Source organism: Beta vulgaris, chromosome 1 (genome assembly GCF_026745355.1).
Source record: "Beta vulgaris subsp. vulgaris cultivar EL10 chromosome 1, EL10.2, whole genome shotgun sequence".
NCBI classification, from domain to species: Eukaryota; Viridiplantae; Streptophyta; class Magnoliopsida; order Caryophyllales; family Amaranthaceae; genus Beta; species Beta vulgaris.
Window position 1 is genome coordinate 47408911 of NC_079202.1, and position 10436 is coordinate 47419346.

Genomic DNA, 10436 nt, shown 5'->3' on the forward strand with positions numbered 1-10436 from the left:
ACTTAGGTAGTTGTATAAGAAAAGTTTATATTAGGTAGTTGTTTATGAAAAATGATATATATTAGATAGTTGTTGACAATTTTGACTAAAAGAAACAATAAATTTACTCTCCTTTTAAACAAAAGGCAATATTAATTACAACAAAAAAAAAAAACCTCAATCAATAGCTCAGAGTCAGACAAGGGAACAACCATCAATTCACTTAGGTCATCCCAAAAGTCCCACCAACCCAAAATTTCTATCTTTCTTTCGTGACTCTTTAAACTGATGAATTCATTAAAATTGCCAAGACATAAAACATAATTTGACGGTAAAAAAACCTAATTACTAATTAACATGTGTTTTTCATCAATTGGCACATGAAATTCAAATTTGGTAAGATATTTGCATTAAAGTAGATAAGTTAGGACTTGTTCTCCCCAACTTATTTTCAGTTCAATTCAGTTTAGCTCTAATCAGTTCAGTTCAGTTCAGTTCAGCTCCAATCAGTTGAGTTGAGTTCAGTTCAGTTCAGTTCAGCTCCATTCTTTTATAACTATTTTGTTAAATATTATTATTATGTTGGTATAATTTATTTTACTAATTACTCTTATTATTATTATTATTATTATTATTATTATTATTATTATTTATTTTTGTATCATTACTATTAAGTATTATTATTATTATTGTTATTATTATTATTATTGTTGTTGTTGTTTCTATATATTATATTGTTTATTATAGCTTTACTCATTATTATTAGGAGGAACACGGTTTAGGTCAAAGCACAAATAAACCCACGCTTTTTAGCCCATAAACCAATCAAATCGCATCAAGACGGTTTATGATGTAATTTTCGCGGTCCAACCCAATCATTATCTTTATTATTAGATATTATTATATTAGTAAAATCTAATTATTAAAATAGTAATATTAATTTACTTCTTAGATATTATTGTTATTATATCATCATCAAGTATTAATATATTAATAAAAATAATATAAAATAATTATTATTAATTATCATTATTATCATTAATTATTATTATTAATTTATGGTTATTAATATTATTTATTTATAACTATCATTTAAAAATATCCAAAATACTATATTATTATTATTCAATATTATTACTTATCATTATAATTATTATTTAATATTCATATTATTATTGTTTAAAATATTATTTATATATTTATTACATTCAATTTAATTTAATTTAATTCAATTCAATTCAATTCAGTTCAGTTCAGTTCAACTCCAATAAGTTCAGTTCAGTTCAGTTGTTTTATGCCGAAGAGAACAGGCCCTTAAACACATAAAATATGATATGAAGAAATGCGTGTAAATTTGAACCACTTTGAATTAGTATGTTGGTTAATATTGAAATTGATGACTATAATTTGATTGCTAATCATTCTCGATTGTTTGAATAAAGAATATATGAGTTAGCCTGAGTACCTCTTTCATTTTTTTTTTCTCTACCATATGCTTTTTACACGTAAAAAACGCATAAAAAAATGTTATGTTTTTTACACGTTCGTCAACGTACAACTTTGAACAATTATATCATTAGTTAGGTTTAAGTAAAAATTATAAAAGTTGATATTTTGATGATATATATCGAGAAGAATCTGATAATACCCCACATGACTGTTTTATCTTATGTAGAAATAATACAAGATGGTAAAAGACACAAAATATAATTTGTGAATAGTGTCAAAAATAAAAATGGTAGGAAAAAACAGGAAGTATGAATCATAAATTTCACATATTTATAGATTGTTTAAATTTATTTGCTAACTCTAAGGTTCAACATCATAACTTGACTTCTTTAAATCATTGTCAAGTCTCTATTTCTCTAAATGTTAGTAATGCTATGTTTAGTTCACCTGAAATTTTGTGATATGAACTTATCTGATCTGAACTTATTTTTTATGATCTGATCTGATCTGAACTTATTTTTTCTGATCTGACCTGATCTGATATACAAGATCTTATCTTTTATAAAATATATTATACTATTATAATATTACTTTGTAATTAATTATTATGCAATACATGAAAAGATTTTATTTATAATATTACTATTATTATCATATTATGTCTATCACAACTTTTACACGACTTTTATTATTATTAATAATAATTATTATTAACATTATTATAATAATAACAACAATAAATATAATTATAATATAATAATAATTATTACTAAAAATAATTCTATAACCCAAGTAATTAATTTATAAGAGCACTTCTAAAATGTTTCACACTTTCCCTTAAAAAAATGTTTCACACTTGAGAAGTTGGGAGACTCAACTCCTTTTTTCATATAAACTAAAATAAGATATACAAACAACTATGAAACTTTACCTGAGTACTACTACTAATTTTGTTTTATGTTTCTCACCACGCAGCCTCCCTTAGCCCCCCTCATTTGCTCTGTGAACCTTGATATTTTCAGTTTTTTTTTTTTTGAAAAAATCTTTCAGCAAAAATTCTATCTCCATTATAAATGTCATTGTTATCAAAAAAATCTTATGTTCTTAACATGTGGTTTTTAATTTTCTATTATTTAATAACAATAAAATAACTTAAAATAATGATAACAATGACATTTATAATGATAACAACGAGATTAATAATAATTACCAATATTAATAATTAATAAGTACAACAGCAATAATAATAATCATTTTGAACAAATGTACTAGTAAATAATAGTATTAATAATAATAATAATAATAATGAGTTTTTAAATATAAGAATGATCTGATCTGAACTTATCTGATATGATCTGAACTTATTTTTTCTGATCTGATCTGATTTGATTTGAAATTAGCAAAAATAAGGTGAACCGAACATAGTCTAAGTATAGGAAACCCCTACCCCTTTCCGTTTTAACAAGTTGTGGACTTTCCGAAAAGATTTTGATTGTTTAATTAAGAAAACATAGTATACTCAATTTTAGGGATATCATATGTATTGTTTTGTGAAAAAACACAAACTTCTCAAGGAAAAAGCCAAAGTTTGGTCAATGACTCGCTTTGGTAACATTTTTAGATAACTTAGAATTGTAGAAGAAAAATTAAAGTTTATCGAAAGTGCTTTGGTACATAATAAAAATTGTCCTTCTTTAATAGCATCTCAAGATAAATTCTTGGCAAAGTAGACTAAACGTCTTCATTTTCAAGATTTGCATTGGAAAATCAAAGCTAAATAAAACCATCTTAAATTTAGTGATGCTAATACTAAGTATTACCACACTTGTGCCTCTATTAGAATAAATCGTAATTTAATTAATACAATTCAAGATACTCATAATAATTCAATTGCTGTTTCTAGCTAGTCGCATTGAAGAATGTATTACTAGTGCTTTTAAACAACATTTTCTAGCTAATCCTTCTTGCTCATTTGATATCAATAATGATTTTGATTTATTAGACGAAATTATTTCGGATGAAGATTATTTATATCTATGTATGGAATGAAGTAAAAATTGCGACTTTTGATTTGGCGCCTGATAAAGCTACTAGGCTAGATGGTTATCCCTCATTCTTTTTTCAAAAATATTGGCCTTTAGTTGGTAGATCGATTTACAGAGCTGCTAAAGTCTTTTTCCATTCAAGTAAGATATTAACGGAGATTAATCATACTTTTTTTTACCTTAATCCCAAAAATAGACAATCCTTCTAATTCTAATCATTTAAGACCTATTAGTATTTGCTCTACAATTTATAAGATTATTTCTAAAATCATGGTCAATAGGTTAAAAGTTGTTATGGGTATGATTATTCACCCTCTACAGGGAGCTTTTGTACCTGAAAGATTAATTCAAGATAACGTGCTCATAGCACAAGAAGTTTTCCATTATTTTAGAAATAGAAGGATGAATAACTTTTAAATTAGATATGGAGAAAGCTTATGACTGTTTAATTTAGAGTGCGAGTTCATTTTTATTACTTTCGAGAGATTGTACTTCTGCTCTTATTGGATAGAATGGCTACGTCAATGCATTACTACTGTTTCTTTCTCAGTTTTAGTTAATGGTATTCGTGGTGAAACTTTTCTCCGTCAAGAGGTATTCGTCAAGGAGACCCTTTATCTCCTTATATATTTATTTTAGAAAAAATTGACATGAATAATCCCAACTTTCACACATCTTCTCAAAATATTACCAATTTTGAATTAATCCAGAATAATCCCAACTTTTAAGGGGACCTTCTCAAAATAAGCCAAACAATCTTTTTCTTGGTTACAATAATCCATTTTAGGTCTATAATAATATTGAAAATTAACAGTTTGGATTATTTTGAGAAGTTAACCCTAAAATTGGGATTATTCTAAAATAATTCAAAGTTGAAATTATTTTTGAGAAGACTGGTGAAAGTTGGGATTATTCATGTCAATTTTTCCTTTATTTTATGTGTAGAAATTTAAGCTCGTTAACTGCATCAAGCTAGTTCAGTTGGAACTAGATCTATAGGTGTTAAATTAGGACATTCAAGAGTTAAAATTACCTTTTTAACTTTTGCAGATGACACTATGGTGTTTGCTAAAGCTACTGAGCTAATCTGTTATATTATCAAAAACATCTTAGATAAGTATTGTTCTATGTCAGGTCAACTCATTATTTTTCACAAGTTTACTTTCCGATGTACTCAAAATATTTCAGAAATAGTTTTTGCTAATTTTGCTAGTATTTTGCAAATGGAGGAATCTTTCTCTTTGGGCAAATTTCTTGGATGTCCAATTATTAGTACCAAAGTAATGAATGCTACGTTTCATGATCTTCAAGAAAAAGTTTCTTCTCAATTGAAAAAGTGGAAAGCTAACTCTTTATCTCAGGCGGGTAGGACCATTCTTATCCAATCTAATCTAGCAACGAAAACCAATTATCAAATGCAAACACTAGGGGAAAAAAAAGAAGGGCAAAAGCGCAGCCCTACTAGTGAAGGGCTGCGCTTTTGTACAAAAGCGCAGCCCTACACAACAGTTTGGCTGCGCTTTTTTATAAAACCGCAGCCCTTCACTTAGTAGGGCTGCGCTTTTAGAAAAAGCGCAGCCTTCTTACTTCAGAAGGGCTGCGCTTTTTCTGAAAGCGCAGCGCTACTAAGTGAAGGGCTGCGCTTTTATAAAAGGCGCATCCCTTCTGACTAAGTAGGGCTGCATTTTTGAAGAAAAGCGCAACCCTTCTTAAAAAAATTTGAAAAATTTAAGTTCGCGAGCTTCAAATATTAAGCGGGATTCGTCAAATATATCCCTCATTCTTCTCTCTCCTCTCTCACGTCCCTCATTATTCCTTTTCCTCCTTCTCTCACATCCCTCCTCCCTCTCCTCCTTCTCTCTAATCCTCTCAAAATTAAAACTCCCAGAAATGTTGCGACAAAAACGCTGAAATGATTTGCACGAATCATGCCGACGGAGTCCGATTGCCTATTGTGATACCTTTTCGGAAGCGGAACGAGCCAACGAGTCAAACTCACCGCTATGCTGTGATGTTTAGGCTGTGATGTTTAGCCATTTTAAGTTTTTCCGAAATTTTTTTTTCCCGTAAATTATGTATTAGGGTTTTGTTTTATGTATTTAAACATTATTATGTTAATGTTTGGAGGTAGTTCTTGTATTTTCAGATCTATAATGTTCTTGTATACTTCTCTTTGTTTATATATTTTGATTAATGTTCTTGTATACTTCTCTTTGTTTTGATTAATGTTCTTGTATACTTCTCTTTGTTTATTTTGATTAATGTTCTTTTATACTTCTCTTTGTATATAATTTCTTGTATTTTCATCTTTGTTTTCATTAATGTTCTTGTATACTTCTTGTATACTTCTCTTTCTATATTAGTTTTTGTTCCTTTTTTTTATTTTCGTTTCATTCTTATTTTTGTTTTGGGTTTAGTATTTTCGTTTCGTTTCTCTTCTCTTCTGTTTAATTTCAGAAAATGTGAGATTATGAGTAAAAAAAAGTCAAAAAAAAAATTTTTTTTTATTTTTTTTTTGGTAGGAAGGGCTGCGCTAGTTAGGAAAAAGCGCAGCCCTTCTAGCTCAGAAGGGCTGCGCTTTTTCCTAACTAGCGCAACCCTTCTAGCTTAAGGGCTGCGCATTTCTAGCGCAACCCTACTTAAAAAGTGAAGGGCTGCTACTGAAAGGGCTGCTGTCAAAAAGCGCAGCCCTACAGGCCTTTTTCAGCGCAGCCCTTCTTCATTTTTCCACTAGTGAAAGTTTTACTCTACCCCTACAGTTTTTTCTTCCTTGGATAAATGTTATAGAAACTTTTTATTGGAATAAAGCCTCAGATGCTAAGTCTCCAAACTTGATAGGGTGGGACAAGATTTGTAGACCTAAGAAATTTGGAGGTGTGGGGCTGGGGAAAGCTTAAATTAATAGAACTGCCCTCCAGTTCAAACTTCTTCGAAAGATTTTAAATTCTTCTGAAAATTTATGGATAAATTTAGTTAAGAAAAAGTATCTAAAGACGAATTGATTTGTTTTCTTATAAAGTCAAAGCTAATGTGTCGTGGCAATGGAGAAAACTTATGGGGTTAAGAAGCTTTTCTAAAAAGGAGATTAGATGAAATGTGGGGAATGGTGAGAATATCTCCTTTTGGTATAATAATTGGGTTTTTAGCTATCCCATTGCGGATGTTTGTCATGTAGTTAGTGGAACTGAAAAAATTAAAGTTAGTTAATTTATTAACCAGGATCGTGAATGGAATAAATCTCTTCTTTTGCAGTTTATCCGCTAGCAATTTCTAACTCAGTGGCTAGCGTGTTTATTCCTAGTAATTATCTTCCTGACAAACTTTTTTGGGGTCTTTCCCCTGATGGAAATTATTCAGTTACGTAAGGTGTTGATCTTATTCAAGGTCTAGATTCACAGTCGTTTGAGGCTACGGTTTTTCATTGGATTTGGAAGTTGAAGGTTCTCCCAAAAATTAAATTCTTTATTTGGAAAATTTGCCAAAATGGCCTTCCTACAAAGAAAAGGTTGGAATTAAGTCATGTTTTTCTCCCTATGGAGTGTGTCTTTTATAATTATCACTCTAAGGATTCCTCTCATCTTTTTTCTAGTAGTCCTTTTGTTATAGATGTGTTTGTAGATCTCAATAGTCATATAAATTAGATTATCTCTCCCATTATTATGGATGACTCATCCTTTGTTGAAGCTGAGATTTTGCTTCTTGAGTTCTCAATTGGAGATTTTTGCTATTACGTAGTGGTTTATTTGTTATAACTGTAAATAGGTGATTTTCCGGCAATAGAATTGCTCTCCATCTAAAGTTAGTTCGATGCACTAATAGAAAAGGACGATTTGCGTCCCCCCAAGTGTATCGCACAACAAGCAAAACGACGCAAAAACATAATTTGCGTCGCATGTTATGAAGAGTGTGATCCAAAATATCATTGCATAAGCATGAGATACAAGCTAGATGCGTGGTACCCTATTGATGTGCAACACATATAGCTCAGATATAAGGATGTGCGTCGGACACTAAGGCCCATACGACGCACATCGCTGCATCATGGATACAAAAATTGAGGCCCCTATCTGAGTTGCACTTAACTAAAGTTCGTTGCAAAGGCTAATTTGCGTCGAACCCCTTGGCCCATCTGACACAGATCAGCCCACAACCCGTTTAATATGCCCAACCCACCCACTCTAACCTGAAACTCCTCTCACTTTTTCTTAACCCTAGATCTCTCTTCAGCCGTTTTACTTCTCAACTTTCATCTCTCACCATTTCTCTTTCCTCTCTCCATGGTGACTCTTTTCTCTCTCTTTCTTCTTCGGCAACAATAGCGAGTACCACCGACGGCGAAACTTTGTGCAACTGCATTAGTAAACAAATCAAAATTCAGAAAAGGGATGACAGAGAGTTTTGCCAAAAGCGCTTCGCCGCCATCGTTGGAGTCGTTGGCCGCCACATCATTGGGGTCGTTGACCGCCGCTGCCGGAGTTGGGGGCTTTCATTGCTGGTACTCTCCCTCTTTAATTTTCCTTCTTTTATCTTTATTTTTGAGTACCTCATTCATCAACGCATAAAGAGGACTTCTTTCATCTTTACTTCAGATCTGGGTTAATTTTTTTACATTTTAATTTTATTTTTCATCCCATTTTTCGTTTACAATTTGTATAATTTTTTGTTTTTTGTTGGGTTGGAATTGAATTGATTATAATATGTATAATTTTTTCATTTTTTGTGGGTTGAGTCTCTTTCCTCTACCACACCACCCCGACCCGCAACCCCTGCCTCCGCCTCCCTGCCCAGCCGCAACCCCCTGCTCGTGACTTGCTTCAATAAATTTCCAGAAAGTTCTTCGATTTTCAGGTTTTTTTTATTCACCTTTAATTCTGATTTTTTTTTCGTTTTGCAAATCCTTAACAGTAAAATCAATCGCTCTATTTAGTTATTTTTTCAATTTATCAACTCAATAAAAATGAAATTTATTGAATTTTCAGATCTGGTGGAGGAAGAGAAGAAATTGCAGACCAAACTTCTATATTTCGATCTTTTTAGATATGATTTGTATAAGTTTTTCATTTTAGATTTTTTTCTTCATATTATTTGAACACAGAACAGTTGTAGAGAGAAAAGAAATCAGGGTTTGGAATATGAATGGTGGTGGGATTGTTATGTTAATTTCTTTTTATTTATTATGTTGCAATCTGAATGGTGGTGGAAAGAATCAACAATATGTTTCAATTTGAATGTTGCAATCTGGTTTGAAAGCAATCTGCACGATCAATGATATCTTTGATTTTTTTTTTAAAAACAAAGTAGTTTGCGTCGGCCTTGGACTCCAAGTACGACGCAAATTGGTATATTTTTAAATAAAAAAATACCAATTTGAGTCGGACTTGGAGCTGCTTCTGACGCAAATGGTATTATTTTATTAAAAAAATACCATTTGCGTCGGATGAGGCTCCTAAGTCCTACGCAAATTGGTATTTTTTGGGTGAAAAATAAGAGTTGGCCATGCTAAACATCCTACATTTGCGTCGCGTTAAGATTAGCATCTGACGCAAAACATTTTCGATTTGTGTCGAATCCCATCCGAAGCATATTATGTCTCCGTCATTTGCTTCGAGACCTGTGTCATCGAACTAATGTCCGACGCAAATGGTGGTCCTAGGTCCGACACAAATTGACAATTCTGGATTAGTGATGGTTAGAGCTTATGTGCATAAGTTGAAGGTTCATGGAGCCACAGTTGACGAAGTTGATGCTCGATTCTCCCTGCTTTCTTCTCATAAGAGTTGTGTGTCATCTGGTATGCCTAAGGATAGGAATTAGGTTAGTTGGTGCCCTCCTCTCTCCGATTATTACAAAGTTAACTTTGATGGTTCAAAACTTATAAATGGTCAAGTCTTCTTTGGATTTCTTATTCGTAACTAGGAAGGGAAAGTTTTGTTATGTGGTGCTGATGCTCTATATTCGTCAGCATATATTCCTGTTGCTGAAGCTCGAGGACTAAGAGAAGGTGTTAGAGGGGATATTTCTTTGGGCATTAGAAAACATATTGTTGAGGGTGACAATTTGGCTGTTATACAATCTATTAAAAATATTTGGAAGATTCCATGGGGTGTTGATGCTCTTATTGTAGATGTAGGTGAAGATCTGAATAAGTTCGAGGACATGTCCAGATTCGTCACGCTTTTCGAGAGGCTAATGCTACTGCGGATTGGACGGCTAATCGAGGTAACATGATGACTAATCTTACTAATTAGTTTGATGTTCCTAATTTCCCTTTTGTTGTAATCATTCACAAGGATCACGAGCGGTTCTTGGCTCATGCAGTATAGGCGACAGAATAGGGCCTCCAAAATAGAGGGGTCCCGAAATATATTTATACCAAATGTTTGAAATTAAAGAAAGATCAATGGTAAAGTGATAAGGGATGGGAAACAAGGTTGCAGGTTCAATCCTGGGTAGGAGTAAACACTACTACAAAAAGGGAAAACACAACACCCCTAGATTAACTCTTATTTAAGCAAGTGTTATGTAAAGTCTAAATTTAACGTTTTAACAGTAGAACTGTTACATTAGGTTGTATTGATAATATATTAGTTAACACTTATATTAATGTGTGTTATATTTGCTATGAAGTTATTATGTGATGCTTAATTATTTATGAGAATAATAAAACCTGTTATCTTTGCTTATTATCAATAATAATAAATTTGTCAAAATAATTAAATTAAAAGAAAAACTGTGATAGCTAGAAATTAGGAGCATTTACCACCTATTTTTGAATTTTTGCTCTAAACCGTCCTTTTTAGATTCTAAGTTGTTGTGCCAATGTCCCCCATATTGGAAGAAGTAATTTACGGTGGAAGCAAACCAAAGCAAAAAACGAAGGAAGGAGATAAAGTGAAAGCAATTCTTTACTCCAAACTAGAAATACTTCCTTGTAAACTGCAATTCTCCAACTTGAGTGTATCA

At 31.7% G+C, this 10436-nt stretch overlaps 1 long non-coding RNA gene across 1 annotated transcript; it reads left to right on the forward strand.

Moving 5' to 3' along the window:
- The first annotated feature begins 7652 nt into the window (after positions 1-7652).
- Positions 7653-8633, forward strand: LOC125496589 (uncharacterized). The gene is made up of 3 exons (XR_008968903.1): positions 7653-7968; positions 8203-8321; positions 8453-8633. It is a non-coding gene; the product is annotated as an uncharacterized LOC125496589 (long non-coding RNA).
- The last annotated feature ends 1803 nt before the right edge of the window (positions 8634-10436 follow it).